This window comes from Apis florea, unplaced genomic scaffold (assembly GCF_048593485.1).
Source record: "Apis florea isolate Af1SG1 unplaced genomic scaffold, ASM4859348v1 contig_2293_pilon, whole genome shotgun sequence".
NCBI classification, from domain to species: domain Eukaryota; kingdom Metazoa; phylum Arthropoda; class Insecta; order Hymenoptera; family Apidae; genus Apis; species Apis florea.
Window position 1 is genome coordinate 2,339,992 of NW_028256554.1, and position 16,984 is coordinate 2,356,975.

The 16,984-nt window shown below is 45.9% G+C and overlaps 1 protein-coding gene across 1 annotated transcript in view; it reads left to right on the forward strand.

The window, feature by feature from the left end:
* Positions 1-157: 157 nt before the first annotated feature.
* Positions 158-16,984, forward strand: part of LOC100863339 (uncharacterized) — a 247,090-nt gene continuing 230,263 nt past the window's right edge. The window contains 1 exon segment of the mRNA XM_086903552.1: positions 158-787. The gene's annotated coding sequence lies outside the window, so the exon portion shown is untranslated.

Consider the following 16,984-nt stretch of genomic DNA (forward strand, 5'->3'; position numbering starts at 1 on the left):
AATGTCGTTTAATCACGCGAATTCGTAGAATCTTCGAAGTTAGATAATTCTCGGTATCCGTAATATTATGTCGCAATTGATTTTCGTTCGCTGCGAAAGGTAAACAAAAGCGGTAAACGCTCGGTGCCGGTACATTCTTTCGAAGGACATAACGTTCAGTGTGTATCGTGGCTTCGATGGATTCGGTCGTGTACGAAGCGAAGTGGCGCGTATCGTTCTGAAAATAATCGAATCGTGATTTCGTCGTGAATTTTTTCTTTACCATGTGTTTTATTGCGCGTTACATCGAGTTGAGAGAAAGAGAAAGAGGTTATTATTTGTTATTTCAAGCGTGGATAATCGTGGCGAGTGAATAATACGCGAGTGTTACGAAGTATTTTCGTCAAAGTATTCATAGTCGTAATAAACGAATTGTCGTTTTCGCGTCGAAAAGGTGATTATTCTTTGTTTCTTTTTTCGGCCGTGAAGAATTTTGGGGAATTAACGATCGCGAATTCGAGAATGCGCTAGTGGAACCGGTTATATCGTGGGAACCGTGGCAAAGGGCAGGTCCCGATAGAAGGAAGGAATCGAAATATTTCGAAACGTTCGTGTCGAGGATCGCTGGTCGTTTTCGCGCGGCGATGACGCGGAAGGGGGCGCAACAGGAATTTGACGGTTGTGTATGAAGTGTGACGGTAAAGTGCAATCGAACAGGTGCATCGAAACGAAGCTCAGCGGACAACGATGAATCATTGGAGGGTGACATTTCTTCGCGCTGAGTAACTGCATCGCTCGTCTACGATCGGTGAGTCTTTAATTTTAAATTTTAATTTAATTTTATTATCGATAATTTAGTGCTAGTTTATATTGCGTATTCGCACTCGTACCACGTTTCGTTGCTAAACAATGTCGTTATTTCGATAGTTAGCCATTAGTCGTAAAAAAATTTGTTTATTACGTTTCGTTTCGCGAAAATTTTCCATTTGAAACTATTATTATTATTATTATTATTATAGAATATTTACATAAATTTTTATCTACAAAGAAAGACATAGATATTCGCGATTACGTTAACTTTTATACGCTTCGCGTATAAAGATTTCCAAGAATATAATCGCGCGTAATTATCGTTGTACACACACATATATATATATATATATATATAAATTTTGTAATCGTGTTTGACTAATCGTACGTAGCAAAGTATATTATTATAAGGGATCGTTACGAAACTTATCTCCGTGTTTGGAATCGCATCCACTCGTCAAAAAGTATCGCGGATGAACATCCGTTGCCTCGTCGTCCTCTTACACGTCGTAGTCGTCGGTATCTTCACACTTGCCTTTCTTCTTTCACCACTTCTCTCCGCCCCCTCTCTCCCTTCTCCTCTCCCTCGCTTCTCTTCCTCGCCTCTGTCACCTGCCGCCTACCGATCCATTCGTTGTTTTTTCTTCTGAGAAGGGACTCGCCGAGTAGCGAGAATTAATGTCGAGTGCACAAGGGATTTCGAATCAGTAGCTATTTCCGCTATTGTCGCGATGGAGCGGGTGCGCGTGTGTGCGCGCTCGTTCCGACACCCCCCCCCTCCCCCTCCTCGCCGTTTCCTTCGCGTTGCTTTACTACACACGTCTCGAACGCGATTTTTACGTCGAGATACACGGGGAACAATAACGATGGGGTGGTTAATATCCAAGGATGTAATTATTCGACGATAGAGGCTAATAGAGCGTACACCGGTGGGAACCACAAAGAAATAAAAACACGGGGGGAGGGGAAAATCCGGTGAAGGAAGGAAGGAAGAGGACTCGTCTCTTCCCCTATGGGGGAAGATTTTCTGCTCTAATATATCGTCTCCTGGTAGAATCTCCTCCTGTTTTTCGCAGTCTTCGCGTTGGTCGAGAGTAAGGGTTCGCAAATGCGGAGAATACTTGTATCCCGATGCGAAACGATCAGTTTGAATCCCCGGTTCGAGAGATAAGTGCATAAGAGACGAGATGAGAGGGGAAAAATTCTCAGTCCTTTGCGTTCTCGCTGCGAAAATCGAATCGAAAATCGAAATTCTTCCAGATAACACCGTGGAAATCGCGTGACGGGATAACAAACGTGAATTGGTGAATAGCGGGAATGCGATCGATCGCATGAATATATAAGCCGTTTAGACGGTCGATGCGTGACCGTTTAAACCGAATGCGCGGGGAGGGGGCTCCATAGTTGCCTTTTCGCCCCCCGATTCTGAACTCTGTCGCGTTCATAAAACAATATTGGCTCGGTTACGTCAATGGCAGCAATGTTTATAACTAATTACCGATATCAGGGAAACGCGAGCGTGTTGAACGAAGACGGGGGGCGTTCGTTTGAATAACATTTGGGACGGAACGGAACGGAAGGGAGGAGAGGGAGAGATGTAGCGAGAGACGGTGAATTAGATGACGAGGGGGGTGGTAAAGGGGAGTTTCATTTTGAACGAGGAGGCATTCTCTGCGTTCGTCCGAGCTCGATCTAAACGGGCAATATTAGCTATTGACTTTGGCTCATGGGGTTTGTCGATGGTCGGCTAAGTGATGGCGTTGGTTCCGACCGGTTCGGTACAGGGAAAATTTCGATCCCCTCGTCTCCTCTTCGCGATTGATCGTTACAAGAGAGGACAAATTTTCACGGTAAATAAAAATTCGGACGGAATGGAACGTATTGGACGAGAATAAAGATCATCTCAACATTTCGATGATTTCTCGATGATTCTTCCTTTCCCCGTGACCTTCATTTCTTCTTTTGCCTTCTTTTGCCGATAAAAAATTTAGAGAATTTCTCTTTCCTCGAACGAGCATTAGTTAAATGCTCTCGTGCCCGAAGCGCAAGATGTTTCTCACTGGAATCCGACAAACGCGCACAGTTTCTCGCTCTTCCCGTGCTACTTTTCCCTCCCCTCGTTATTCGATTTGGTTTAGCGTTACGACTGTCGCTACAGCTGTCGACCTGTCTAGGGTTCACGATCCGTGTGTTGCACGCCGATGTTCGTGACCTATCCACAAAGCTTTCCGTTGGGGTTCACGGACGCTCGTAAAACTTGACTCGTGGTGTACGCGTACGCGTTTTCATGTTCTTGCTCGTAGCAGTTTGTCTCTTTCGAACGGTATAAATGCAAGTTTCTTTCCGAACCGACTTTTGTCCCGGACTTTCGTATTCATCTCGTATGCCTAGCTCCCCCTAAAGGGGGGGGGAGAGAGAGGATAACTTTGTACCACTGGAGAAAAGATCTCGCGATAAAATCTCGCCTGTCCTCTTTTATTTATTTATTCGAGGAGGGTCGTCGAGTATAAAATCGATGACGTTTAAAACGTTGATTCGAAATATAGAGGAGAGAGAGAGAGAGAGAGGGATTCAGTTTGAATTTTCACGATGAGGGCGTAATGATTGTTACACAGTGTACCCGTATTCCAGACGTTCGAGGAAGGAGAAGGTTTTCTTCAAAGATCGGCGGCACTTTGAAAATTATTCGATTCTTCTTCGCGCGTTTATAAATCTTACCTCCTCCCCTCTCGAGGATGCTCTCTTTTCCATCGACGTTTCGGATTATCTTGAGCTTGAATCTCGAGATTTCGTACCGAATATTTCGTACCGATGATTCGACGATACGAAAGTGTCTAGAGTGCCGTATTTTCGAAAATGATTCGTTTCCCTTCGGCGTAATTTGGCTGAATTTAATCGCGAACGAAGGCTCGTTTGCAGATTCCCCTCCTGCCCACGGTTTATCTCCAACGGTAATAACCCTTTATGGATTTCGCAGACTGGCTTAATATAAACTGCGATTTAATTGCCGAGCCGGCCGATAAATCATGTATCGGCTATAAATTTGCAGAAGGCCTTGGCAGCGGGGCGCCGGTACGTGTATCACCCGACGATAAAAAGCAATGGAATCTTATCGATGGTTAGAACAATAATAATTCACGAGTAACGTTAAGCGCCACCCACCTCGTTTTGTTTCGCCGTTTATCGCCGTATAAATCCGGATATAAAATATCAACTCGGCAATATTCTCGGGAGAAATGGAGCGCGGAACAAGCGATTTGGCGTACCGTCGTGACAAAAACGCACGGTGAATCGTTGATTCGATTTCGTTGAATCGACTCGAATCTCGCAGCCGATCGGTGCCAACCGTGATGATAACCGAGTCACGTACTTAATTAAATTTATCACCCCGTTATCGATTACCTTCCACGGGAATAATGGAGATCCGTTCCCCCCTTAGTTTTATCCGTTATCCATCTTGTTATCGTTTTAAATACCTTTTTGCTCGACAACAACATATTTATCGATAAATCTGGCGTACGATCGGCCGCGTTAACCAGAACGAAGCGGGGTTTAAGGGGTTTTTGAGAAAAGTAGAGGGAAGACGGGGAATACCGTAAATTCTAAAGCCAGTTAGTTTAGCTACCCAAAACACGGCATTCAGTTTGAATATTGCTCGTTGAGCTATCATTACTAGATCGTTCGAGGAATTTCTTCCCTCGAATCCGCGCCAACTCTGTTGGGTCATCGACCCCCGCGAGCTACTTTGCGAATCATCGATTTACGGTTGGGAAAAAAAAAACGGCTCAAAGTAGATTCGTTGCTAATTAAGAAGGTTGAAGAACGTTCGCGAATAGAGCGAATACCGTCGCGCTGCGTACTTGGCATATCCCGCACGCGTATCGAGTGGTCTCGTAATTCTCCAATCGCGATACGAATCGATATTGGTATAATCGTTGTTATTTGATCTACGATTAAACTTTTTTTTTTTTTTTTTCCCCTCTTAAAAGAAAGAAATAAAAGCAAGTAAGTTTCGCTGGAGAGAAGGAAGAGATCGTCTGAGAGAATCTGTTCGATAGTTGTAAGGAGCGATTAGGCATATGCGGATCCTTGTTGGATTGGAGGGGGGGAACAACAACACTCGTGGTTGGATATAAAAGAGCGGACTCGAACGAATCGACACCATCTGGTGTAGCTGAGTGGCCGCTGCATTACCCTTGAAAGCTCACCGCTCTCGAGTTGACGCGGCTCTCCTATGCCGCGGGTGCATTCATCGTGTAATTAACGTCTCGTAATTATGGCCGCGGAGAGAGAGAGAGAGTCTGGACGTCTCGTGGTCGCGCGTGCGCTCCTGGATATTACGAGCTTTCACGGGGCTCCACGTGAATAAGGCGGTTGCCGTCTCTCTGAAGAGGGTGTTGCGAGCATTATGGAGCTCTCAACGATGGACCGAGTGTTGGTCAACGAGCCGTTCATCGCTCGCTCAAGGTGCAACGCGTCTTAGCACCAGCCGACTCTTTGACCAACGCTAGCTACCGTTTTCTCCTCCTCTTCTCTCTCGCGGCGCGGCCCGAGGACCTGAATCCGCAAGACCTCGTCCTAGCTCGTCCACGCCTTTATATGCCTCCTCGATTGAGTGGCACGCCGATGCGAGTCTGTATACTGAATTCCCACAGAGGGAATTTGTTAAGCTTTACGTGGTAAGTTAAAAGAATCGCTCTTCTCTCGATTCTTTTTTTCCTCGAAAGGATTGGACCGCTTCGCGCGAGGAAGGAAGTCGATCCGGACGATTTATCTTGAACTTAACTTTCGTTCCCTGTAAAACCGAACCTACATTTGTCTTCGCTTTAATCCAACGGTCGAAGGAAAGGGAAAAAGAGAAGGAAGAGGAGGAGAAGGTCGAATCTGTGAAACTCCTTGAAGCGCGGCTCGATCCACATCGTGCGCTCACGTACGCACGACTATATTGGCTTTTCTCTCTCTTCTTCCTTTTCTCTTCTTTTTTCGAGGAGAGAGGCCGATTTGTTACGAGATCGCGGAAAAAACGGGGGGAAGCAAAGTGGAAGAAAAGAGAGAGAGAGCGAATAATAATGGAAGGAATAATAATGGTCGGGTGTAGAGCGGAGCTAGTAACGCGATATAACGTCGAAAGTTAGTCCGGTCGGAGCGACGTGGACGTTATGCACGGCGCTCACCTCTGACCTTGCTTGCGGTCGGACGGGGAGAACGGAAGTTATGCGTCTGAATCGTTTCGTGGAACAAGCAGGAAATGCAGCCCGGCCCGAGCAAACCGTTACGAGCCGTGAGGGAATCGTTACCACTTTGGTGCCCCATACATCGGCAGAGTCACAGTACTCCAACCCCCTCGGGGTAACCACGACTCTCTCTCTCTCTCTTTATATATATTTATACCGTCTCGATCCTTTGGAGACTGTTCTGCCGTACCCTATCCTGTCCCCAGGATAGGAGAGGAGAAAAGAATTCAATAACATAGATCTTGGACCGCGAACACGCGGTCAAGGGTTAGGCTCCCTGATTTAAATTTAAATTGCTACTAAATTACCGCGCCCTGTCCCGATCCCTTTGATCCCGTTTGATTTACCCGCGGAATAACATAATTCAGATTTTTCTCCTCGAGGAGGAGGGGGTTGTACCGCAGAAAGATCCAAACAAAATGAAATTTGATTTCCTCCTTTCTCTCCTTCCCTTTCTCTCGATCGCGTTCTTCCAGCCTCGCTAATTGCAATGCCGACCGACGAAACACGTTTCACCTTTGTCGGAGGCAACGGTAAGGACAGAGGGAAGGCACGGGTCGCACAATTGGTCGGTAAAATTGGTCACGTGGCGGGGAATGTTTTGAACGCGTGTATGCGAGTTTGGTTGCGAGAACGAAAGGGGCGCGAGTCGTTTCGATCGATTTGTTACGTAAAGCGGCTGTGCCTGGTTTTATGGCACTCGTGTTTGTCACGCTACTGAAATCCTTGTCACGTGTGTGTGTGTGTGTGTACGAGAAGAAAGGAAAGACGGGCAAAGGAAAGAGCGGAGGGAGCTCGAGAGATCGTGGCCTCTTTTTTGTTACCGCACACTTTCTTCTTCGATCCAAGATGCGATCCAATATTCATCCCGAAACGTATCGTCCCTTTGGGAATGGAGGACGATGATTGGGAAATAGAACGAAAGACATTTACAGGAGCCTCTCGTTATTTATTACCACCCTTGATGAGACGAATTCAATACCGATTCGCGAGCAATATTTGAAGTTTTCCATTATCGTCGCGGCATAATCACGGAGGGGGAGAGGAGAACGCGGACAGTTGGAGTCAAACAATATGAATCGGCGCGAAATATCGTCGATCCTCGTCGTGCAATTTCAACCTGTACCCGTGTCGAGGAGGCCGCGTTTTCGAGGAGTGACAAAGAGCCGGTTTCTCGATATTACTCGACACCCTCGAGGTCGAGGAGGTCGGGAACGAAACGCGGGAAAGAATCCCGAACGACCGAACAATAAATTATTACCGTTGTGTAACAAGCTGCGAACAGATATTACGTTAGCGATGACGCGATTTCGATTGAACGTTGGCTGAACGGCGAGACGCCTCCGTTCGACGAGCAATAAATGGAAAAAAGCGTTCTCGATTCGGTCGAACGGTGCCTGTCGTCGAAGAATTTTCGTTTCGTTCGGGGAATAACGAATACCAGGAAACACGGTTATCCGTAAAACCCGGGTGCTATGGAGCGTCCTTGGAGGTGCAGCAACACTCTGTCGCTTCCGGACGATTTTCACGGGGAATTAAAAGTTTTGCGTCCAGGTTCAATCGGTCGTCGCGCGATGAATAAAACATTCGTTCCGCGTGGACGAGTCTCATTATTTACGCAGTTACGTGCTCACCTGCGCAATCTAAAATCAATGTAGCCGCGTAGCACGTAAATATCGACGATACCGATGCGAGGGACACGACTTTACACGAATTTCACCCGTTACACCCGTGACATGGACGAAAAATCAATACTTTCCACCAATCTGAAACATTCTATCTGCCCTTTTCCGACGAATTTTCGATTTCCAACCCCGTCGACGGAGGGGCAGGTGGGGATATTCGGGAAAATGTCGGGGGAGGGAGGGAAAAAGAAATTGACTCGTTACCACCCGTTATTTCACCAACACCTGACTTTCCTATCCGTTATTTCCACGGATTTCCACGGACGGAGCGCTCTCTTCTCGTCAAGGTCACAGGCTCTCTTTCACCTCGAGGATCGCTGGTTGCACCCCTGGAGACGTAGATAGAGTTATGAAGTATGTCGAGGGGTGGCCAGTATTCCCCGTTCGAATTTCACTCGCACGCGTTACGCGGCCACGTGGCACACGTTTCCCGGGGGATTTCGTTCTCCCGTATTTCTCCCCCCCCCCTCTCTCTCTCTCTGTTCACCGACCAACGTCTGAAATCGTGTCGAGAATCATTTTGCGGAACTGAAAGATTGATGTCGGCACGCGTCCCAACTCACGCTCTCCGCCCGTGCGAATTCCGTGCGACTTGGGATCAAAAGGACGATCGATGATTCGTTCCGCTCGTTAAATCTCGGTCTAATGCGATCAAATCGGAACAGCCGCCGCATAATTGGAAAGGAGGAGAATCGTTTTTCTTTCTTTTTTGACACGGTGCGAATATACGACACGTACACTCTTAAATAATTGAGGGAACGAAAGGAGATGAATTAATTTTACTGAGATTCGAATCCACGGTGTAAATACGCGTATGATTCGTTAGTTGAATAAAACAGCCTGTTTATTGATATATATTTATATATATATACACACACCGTTGTTTTGTTGCACGTTCCCGATGAAACATATCGAATTTAATTGGAATTAGCGGTTTAGATATGAAAACGAGGGTTCGATTACTCGATCGCGCAGAGAGAGAGAGAGAGAGAGAGAGAGAGAAGAGAAGAGAAGTAATTACATCGCCAAACCGATGAACGCCTGTTGCAGTAATGATGCTTTTATACCGGCCTTTCCACTCTATCGGAAACCGAATTGTATATTTGCGCGCTGTCGTTCCATGTTTCTGTTAATAATAGAATAGAAAACGATGCCAATTTAAGCCCCACCCCGACGCATCCGCGTGCAGGCAAGGCGATACTCGTTTGCGTACGGTTAACGATGATCATCCCCCCCGGTGCAGGGTAAACTATCGTTTCGGTCAATATTGAATGTCTTTCGAACTTCTCCCGGATAGATTCAACGTATTTCGAGATCCACGAGATCCTCTATAGAAAGAACTTCTTCCTCTTCCTCTTCTTCTTCTTCTTCTTCTTCTTCAAATCGAACGAATTATCCAGAAAGAATATTTCAAGTATATTACGCGGCCTCTTAATGCTGCTTCTACGTCCCATCTACGTATCGATTATTCGGGAGGAATAATACTTAATTGCTCGCGATTTATCTCGATATTTATAAATTTATCTCTCGTAATGTTGAATATAAATTTCGCGGAATAGGGATTGGGAATGGGCGAATCAGCGAAGCGAAGCGTAGCGTAGCCAAGGCGGAAGGAAAGATAGGGGAGAGAAGAACAACGAACAAGACAATTATTGTCCCATTCAGGAAACGAATCGCATACGCGCCCGCAGATGTACACGCTGTTTTTAAATCGGTAATCATCCTTCGTCACGGTTATTATCATCGTACAACACCCGTCCAGCCTATTTATACGCCGTTGATCATTCCATCTCTTCCTCTCCCTCTCTCTTTCTCTTCCCCCCTTTCCTCGCCTCGTGTTACGCTCGAGTTAACACGGCAACTCTTTCGCTCCACGCATTCCCCTCCCCCGCCCCGGAATTTTCGTAACTCTTCCCTCTTTAATTTATTTCCCGGTCGGGGAGGCACGAGACGCGAGAGACTCCGATTCGAATCCCGTTTTTATTATTTGACGGTGCCGCCGCCGAGCAGATATTTTCCTTTCCTTTCTCGCGCTCTCTCTCTCTCTCTCTCTCTCTTCTCTTTTCCATCTCCTTCGCCATTTTCTCCACGCCCGTTTTCGTTCCGAAGGAAAAATAGATATGCATGGAATTGCAGCCGCGCCGGTTTTTATCGACTCTCATCTTCGGTCTCGATCTTTTAAAGCCTTCGATCGATACTCGTGGAAATGGATACGCACCCGATAGGCCCGCGAATTTGCGTCCCCATCGAGGATAATAATGATCGGATACGTGATTAGGTCTTCCCTTCGAATCGTCTATAATTCGTCGAGGATCATCGAGTAACTTTTCTTAAAAAAGTATTAATTTTTTCTTTCATTTCGAGTTTCGAAATCTCTCCCCTCTCTCTCTCTCTCTCTCGATATTAATTCTCGATTCGTGATTACTTTTCCGCATCGAACGATCACAATTTACGTGTGTATCTTCGATCTAAGCGATTCAATCAGAAAATGCGGGAGCGCACGATTGTATAGACTCGCCTCTATACATTGTGTATACACGAGCGAGGATGGATACTGAAACGGATCACTGCTGCGTTACGCCACGTAACGAAGCCCTGAAGTCCGTGCATCGCGATCCGGGCAACCGATAACATTGAAGAATCGAAGGAATATTCATCGGGAGAATCTATGGCGTCCTCTCGACACGACGTCGAAAGCCACTTTGGATACTCGGAGGGGTGGGAGGGAGGCGGCCAATATACGTATCCGTTTTCCCAGGGAAAACCAACCTGGCCGAACGAAAGGACTCGCCTTATTGAAAGAGAAGGGAGAAGGTGGTGGTGGTAGCTGGGGGTTGAAACTCGCTAAGAGAGGGTTTATTGAAACCACGTACCACCATCGCGTATTTATGATTCGAGCATCGTCTCTCGATAACCTTCCAACTGCCTTCCAACGATCCCCAACAACTATCCAACCTGTCTGTACGCGCGTCTACGCACGCGTTATACGTGGGTGTTGATTTATTTAATAAATAGCGCGACGCTGCTTTCATTCATATTAGATGCACCACCGAGACCCGACTCGACTCGACTCGACTCGTGGGGTGGTAAACGTGCGTCGAAGGGAATCAATGCCGCGAGAAGGGTCGAGAGAATGTGGGGGAGAGAGTTAGAGAGGGATAAAATTGATTGGAATACTCGCGTCGCTGTTCCAGAACAGAAAGAAACAGCTCTATTTTCCCGGTATACCGTTTCGATGTGTATATATATATATATATATATATATATTTGATCTTGATCCTTACTTTTTTTTTCGAAAAGATAATATCAGGAAATAGTGTATTAAGTGTATCACTACAGAGTTGAACGGATGCCTAGATCTTTGGACGGTATCGGTAACTCGGCTCGAGAAACTTGGTCCGAGTGAGAGCCTCTGACTCGTCGGGCAATAAAGGCCAGCCTCTCAATCTAAACATCCTGTCTTCGTGTTTCCATTCCGCGCAACGTCGGCATATACATCACTGCCAACTTACCTCTCTAGCGAAACCTGCCTTTTATTTTTCCTTTTTTCCTTCTTTTCTTCTCCCCCTCCCCCAAGTTTTCGAAACCGGTGCATTCGAAGGGTATTTACGACCTAACGACGTAACGCGCCGTGTACATGTACGCGTATAATGTAACGAGTTACGCGGGGCTCGTGAACAGGAAGGGCGAATTATTTCATCCCGTTGGCAATACGCATCTTATATTAATTACTACACCGTACTCGCGAATTAATTAAATTAACGCTTAATTGATCTGAACGCGATACAACACGTTGGTCATCGCGCAAGCTACATTCTGCATTCGATTACTTTTAGTTGATTAAATTGTACGATCCAATGAAATTGGTTTATTCGATAAAAGCTGGCGTGTGCTGCTGCTAGTGGTTAACGGTGGCGCGTGCATCGCGCTCCGTTCAGGTTCTCAAACATTTTCATCCCGCGGCGTACAACGCCGCGCTTACTTCCATTACATTTCGCCGGTTAATTTTTTTCTTCTTTCCCCCTCCCCCGCCCTCGTAAAATAAAACGTTTCCCGGAAATATTATGGAAATAATGTTCCGCTCGTTTTTATATATATTTTTTAACGAGTCGACACGCGTGTTTGTTATTCGCTTTGCCACGAAATAAAAACATCTCGCCTCGTTAACGGAGAAGGAAAGCGTGCAAGGGGAACAACCCCTCCCCTCCACGGACGATATCTTATCTCTTCATCCCTGTCCTGGCATACTTTCTGCCTTTTGTAAAGCTTCGGTTTTTAAACGGAACGGGAATCGACGCGGTTGTGAAACAACGACAAAGACGGGATGTCTCCTCGCGGCAAGGCAAGGTAATCAAGATAGTTGTTCCCGTCTTTTGAATTTTTTCGCGTAGCCTCCGTTTCGTTGGATGGGAGAACGCGCGAGCAGGCATCGAGCCAAACAACCGATGCATAAGACGAACAACTTTCAACCCTTTGCGCTCGAGAGATGGTTCGAAAGACAATTGGCCCAATTGGGCAAAATTAGTTTTTCCCGATTTCACGGGCTTATTACACGGAGATTTAATTTTGCGGGGAGAGGGGGAGGGGGGAGGGGAACAGTATTGCTTTTTATCATAATTCATTATTAGAAATGCGTTATTATAAATGTAATAGTATAACTAAATATACAAGAAATATTAACGTTGATATTTAATCAATTAGAATAAAAATGATATATAATACGAGTAAAATAAATATGAAAAATGTATAAATGTATAGAAGAATAAAACGTAACTTGAAATAAAATAGAAAAAAACTTTTTTAAATGTTATGGATTACAATATTAAAAATATGCTAGTTTTTATTTACCATTTGAATATGAATTCGATGACTCGTATAACGAGAGTATAACATGGATTGGACGATTTGTATTGCAAATTGACAAGAGTCGAATCTATTCTATTGAAAAAAAAAAAAAAAAAATGTAAAATGTGACAATTTCCAAGTCATTGGTCTCGGATGATACCAGCAAAAAATCTACGTGGCAAAAAAGTTATAGCAGGCAATTAACTTAGAAAGCATTTCGAGTTTCATGCGGCAACTCTTTATTTATGCTAGATTTCGTTATCTCCAATTAATCAGAGCGCGGTATTGATTCGTGAATAGGTTCCTTAGCTCTTTGTTAGGAGATAATAGGAAACTTACACTTTAAAATAGAAATAAGATATTCGATCTTAAATTCCTTTGAAACTATGATCCCGACAATGTATCGAACGTTAGTTTAGAAGCTGTAAAAAAATTTCGAAGATAATAAATCAGCTCGAGCTCGAAGATAAAATTGATTTTGAATTGTCGAGAAACGAGATTTATTGCATTCATTAATTCGTGATAGAGAAAATGAAAGCAGTGATGGAGATAGCGACACAGTAGTAGTATATCAGATGTAAGAAATCGAAAAATTAGAATAAAAATTAGATAACGAATCCGAAAGCGATGCTCCGCAAGATTCTAATAATTCGAAAGATTCGCGAAGAAATTTAATGATTTTACGTTATCCGTAAGACACTCGTCGCAAAAGAGTATTGAACGGTTCCTTTCTCGATCGAACATCCTCGAAATTTTTCTCGAAACGTGGCCGAATTAACGTCGTCGAGACGCGTCGAATCCGAAAAACTAACACGCGGTTAAAGTTAATAATCGCGATAAATCTCTCTGTGCCGGAAATATAAAAATCTCTCGAGCGAAACTTTAGCTTTTTCCCCACCAACCATCGAGTTCACCGCGCCGTTCTCCATTCGACCAACCATTAACTATGATACCCGCGAGAAATCGAGTGCTCGAACTAAAAAACTAAAAAAATTCTAGAAACTAAAATTCCATAGGAATTCATTCTCGGTGAATTCCAAATTGGTAATCCCTCGTTGGAATTGTTTCCTTGAACGCCACGCGAATGAATATACCGAGGCTTCTCTTCCAAGCGAGCAACCCTTTGGTGGTGGAACAAGCGTGGTTTTCACGCGAGATGGGGAATAGATGGCGAAATCTCGAGTCACGCGATATTCCTCCGATGTTGGATGTTGGCGTCGAAACGGGACATCTATTAGCGCACGGCGATCAAAAGCGATTAATACCGCGTTCTTCCCGTCCACCCGCCATCAGTTAGCGCGGTTAAAATCGGCGAGAAGAAGAGAGGAGGAGGACCGTTCCCGATAAGATACGAGCAATAAATGACTCGCGTTGCGACGATATATATCCCGTGCTATTGGTTAGCATAGGTTTCCAGCTGGGGTGACGGTATCGCGAAATGCTTGGGGAAAGATCGGGCGGGAGGAGGGAGAGGGAGAGGTTGGCGTTGTGCACGTCGTTGGAAATTTACGTCGATCGATGCGCGACCGTTAATCGGCCAATAAGAATAATTCGCGCGCGAGACAAAACCGGCCATTACTTTTCGAGGAGAAGTCCCGAGCCACGATCGACGCCTTGTATTTCGCGTACTTTATCGCGCGATATTATTGTCGGCCTGCGAGCTGCCGTGGCCCGTGGGCGAGCGGCCTTTTACGAGTTTACGACCATTTTCGCGGTCGACTAAAACGGCCGCGCAAGGTAGGACACGGCGGGGAAGGAGGAGAGCAGGAGGAGGAGAAGAAGAAGGAGAAGAGGAGGACGAGCGGGATGGGAAGAAAACAAAGGGCCGAGGAAAATACGCGAGAACGAGCACGGGCGCGAAGCGGTGAACAAAAAGTATGCGAAGCTTACCTCGCCTCGCCTCGCCCCGCCCCTGTTACCGGCGCGGAGAAGATGAAAAATCTGTTGAACTGACGTTCATTGGGAAATTGCAAGCAGCCGCCTTTGGGACAGAATGATTAATGCGCGCTAGACGCTCCGCCTATGTATATGTATACATATATATATATATAGATATACGTATGCATCGAGTATCTATGTAGGATATCTATGCGTCCAAACTTTCGGCCAAACTTTTCTTCCTTCTATAATCTCGAAGAGTCGAGAAATCTTATTCGATTCGCTCGTAACGCGTCTCATAGAAATTTTCCTCGTCGTTTAAGTTTTGCGGGTTCCGATTCCCGTCACGGTTTCTTCTCCATCGAGGGAGAGAGAGAGAGAGAGAGAAATAGAAGGAGGGGTAATAACGTATTTTTAATTACGCTCACCATTCAAGCGTGGCAGGTGATGCGACGAGGTTGAGGATGAGCGCCGCTGTTAAATGGCACGATTATCTGTCTCGTGCTTTATTTGCTGCTCGTTGCTCGCGTTCTACTTCGCTTCTCCGCTTCGCGTCTCTCTTTCTGTCCTTCCTCCTTTTTTTTCTTTCTTTCTTTTTTTTCTTTTTTTCCTGTTATACCCTTGCCTCCGACTGGAGCATTGACTCGAGAGGGTTTTTGCACGGTGAAGAGGTCGGCAACTCGTGCACCGTGCACGGGGAAGAGAGGAGGGGGGGGAGAGGGGGAAGGGAAAGGGAAAGGGTAGGTCCTTAAAAACAGATCCATTAAAGTTTTTCCGCCGCTTTCCGAGATGGTAGTGGTTACTCGGCGAGTAGCGAGTAAGATTGCGCATTTCTCCTATTCACGTGCACGCCTGTATAACTTTGGTAGGCTACGACGGTGGTAACCGTTTGCCACCGGATGCCACTCCGGGGAGAAACTCTGACCGGGCCTTCTTCTTTTCCACTAAAACAGTCTACTCCCCTTCATCTTATCCTATCTCGTCCGTCGTTGAAACAATTTTTTCCCCCCTCGTTTCCTTCTCCTCGCCCTTCCTCCTTCAGTTTTTCAATTTTAAACAATCCTTCGAACATCGCGATAAACGTATTTTATTTACCGGTACCCTTTTTCTCTCTCCTCCACCTCTCTTTCACCTTGTCATTCTTAATTAACGTCTCCGGTTAATTCAACCGGTTGTTGAATCCTATCGTAATTCCTCGAATTAATTTCTCGAATCGCGGAAATTCCGGGGCAGACTTCGCCCGGTGATTCCTTCTTTCTTCTCTCTCTCTCTCTCTCTCTCCCTCCTCCTTTCGCCGCGATTACTTTGCATGATCAATATTGGAAAGTCATGTAGCCGAACGAGCAAGTTCGCGAAGTGAGTTTGCCGCCATATAAATATATATATATATATATATATACATACAGGAGAAGATACGAGAAAGCCAATGTGAAAAGTTTAGCGGTGTAAATTCGTGGAATGCAGTGAATCAAGCCCACCTCGACATCTCGTGTCCTCGTGTTTCTTCCTCCCCTTTCTCCTGCCCCTGCTTTTTCCCGGCATACACACAGGTGATGCATCAGACTTGCTTCTAATTTAACATTCCGTGGAAATCCGATTTGGCTGCGACGCTAAAGATAAACTCGTGTTGCGTCGGGAAGAATCGTCCCTTCCTCCCCTCCCCTCCCCCGTGCGTTGGGGAAAAATAAGCGGGGGAGATGGTTTCACGCGTGTTCATCGAGACACAACAATCCTTTTCCAAGGCAAGGTTTTCCATATCCGCTCCCCTAATAATCCACCACGTCGGATAAAATTTCCAATTTCTATCTATCTACGGGTCGATCCGCCACGCGAGTTTCGCCTCGGCCTCGCGAAAAGGTTAAATGGATTCGCTCCGTTCCCCGGCGAAGTGTTATTGGAAATTATCGAGAAGATGGGGAAAGAAACGATCGAGGTCTTGGAAAGACGGCGGCGGCGGCGGCCTTTAAGTCGGGAGAGCCGCCGTGAACCGATATTAACGAAGACTTTAGAATGGGAACACCTTTTGATGGTGGAACCTTTGCGCCTCGAATAATGCTCTCTGCAAAACTCTCTCTCGTGTGCGTAACGCCTTCTCTCTCCCTCTCGTTCCCTCGTACCCCGATAGAAAGAATCCGATCTCGGCTCGCGAGTCGGAAAATCCAGCAAGTGATTTGCTTGCCGCCGTTTTAAACGCGACCACCGGTTTCCGGCGTCTGGCTGAGGTATAACGAGTCTTTTTCGTTCGTAATGAGAGGACGGTTCACCGATTCCTCCTCTTCGAGAGGAGGGAACAAACGAAGAAAGGGGTAGTTCTCTTTCCAAACGGAACGTTCTCTCCACGACTTTGCGTTCTCTTGCCTTTTTTTTTTTTTCCTTCTCTCTCTCTCTCTCTCTCTCTCTCTCTCTCTCTCTCTCTCTCTCTCTCTCTCTCTCTCTCTCTCTCTCTCCACCGAAACGCGATTCGAACTTCATTGCTTGCGACGAGAACCGGCTCCGCTTTCGAATTTATCGAATTTCTCGAAACAGTTTCGCGGAAATTTTTCGAGGAGGTTG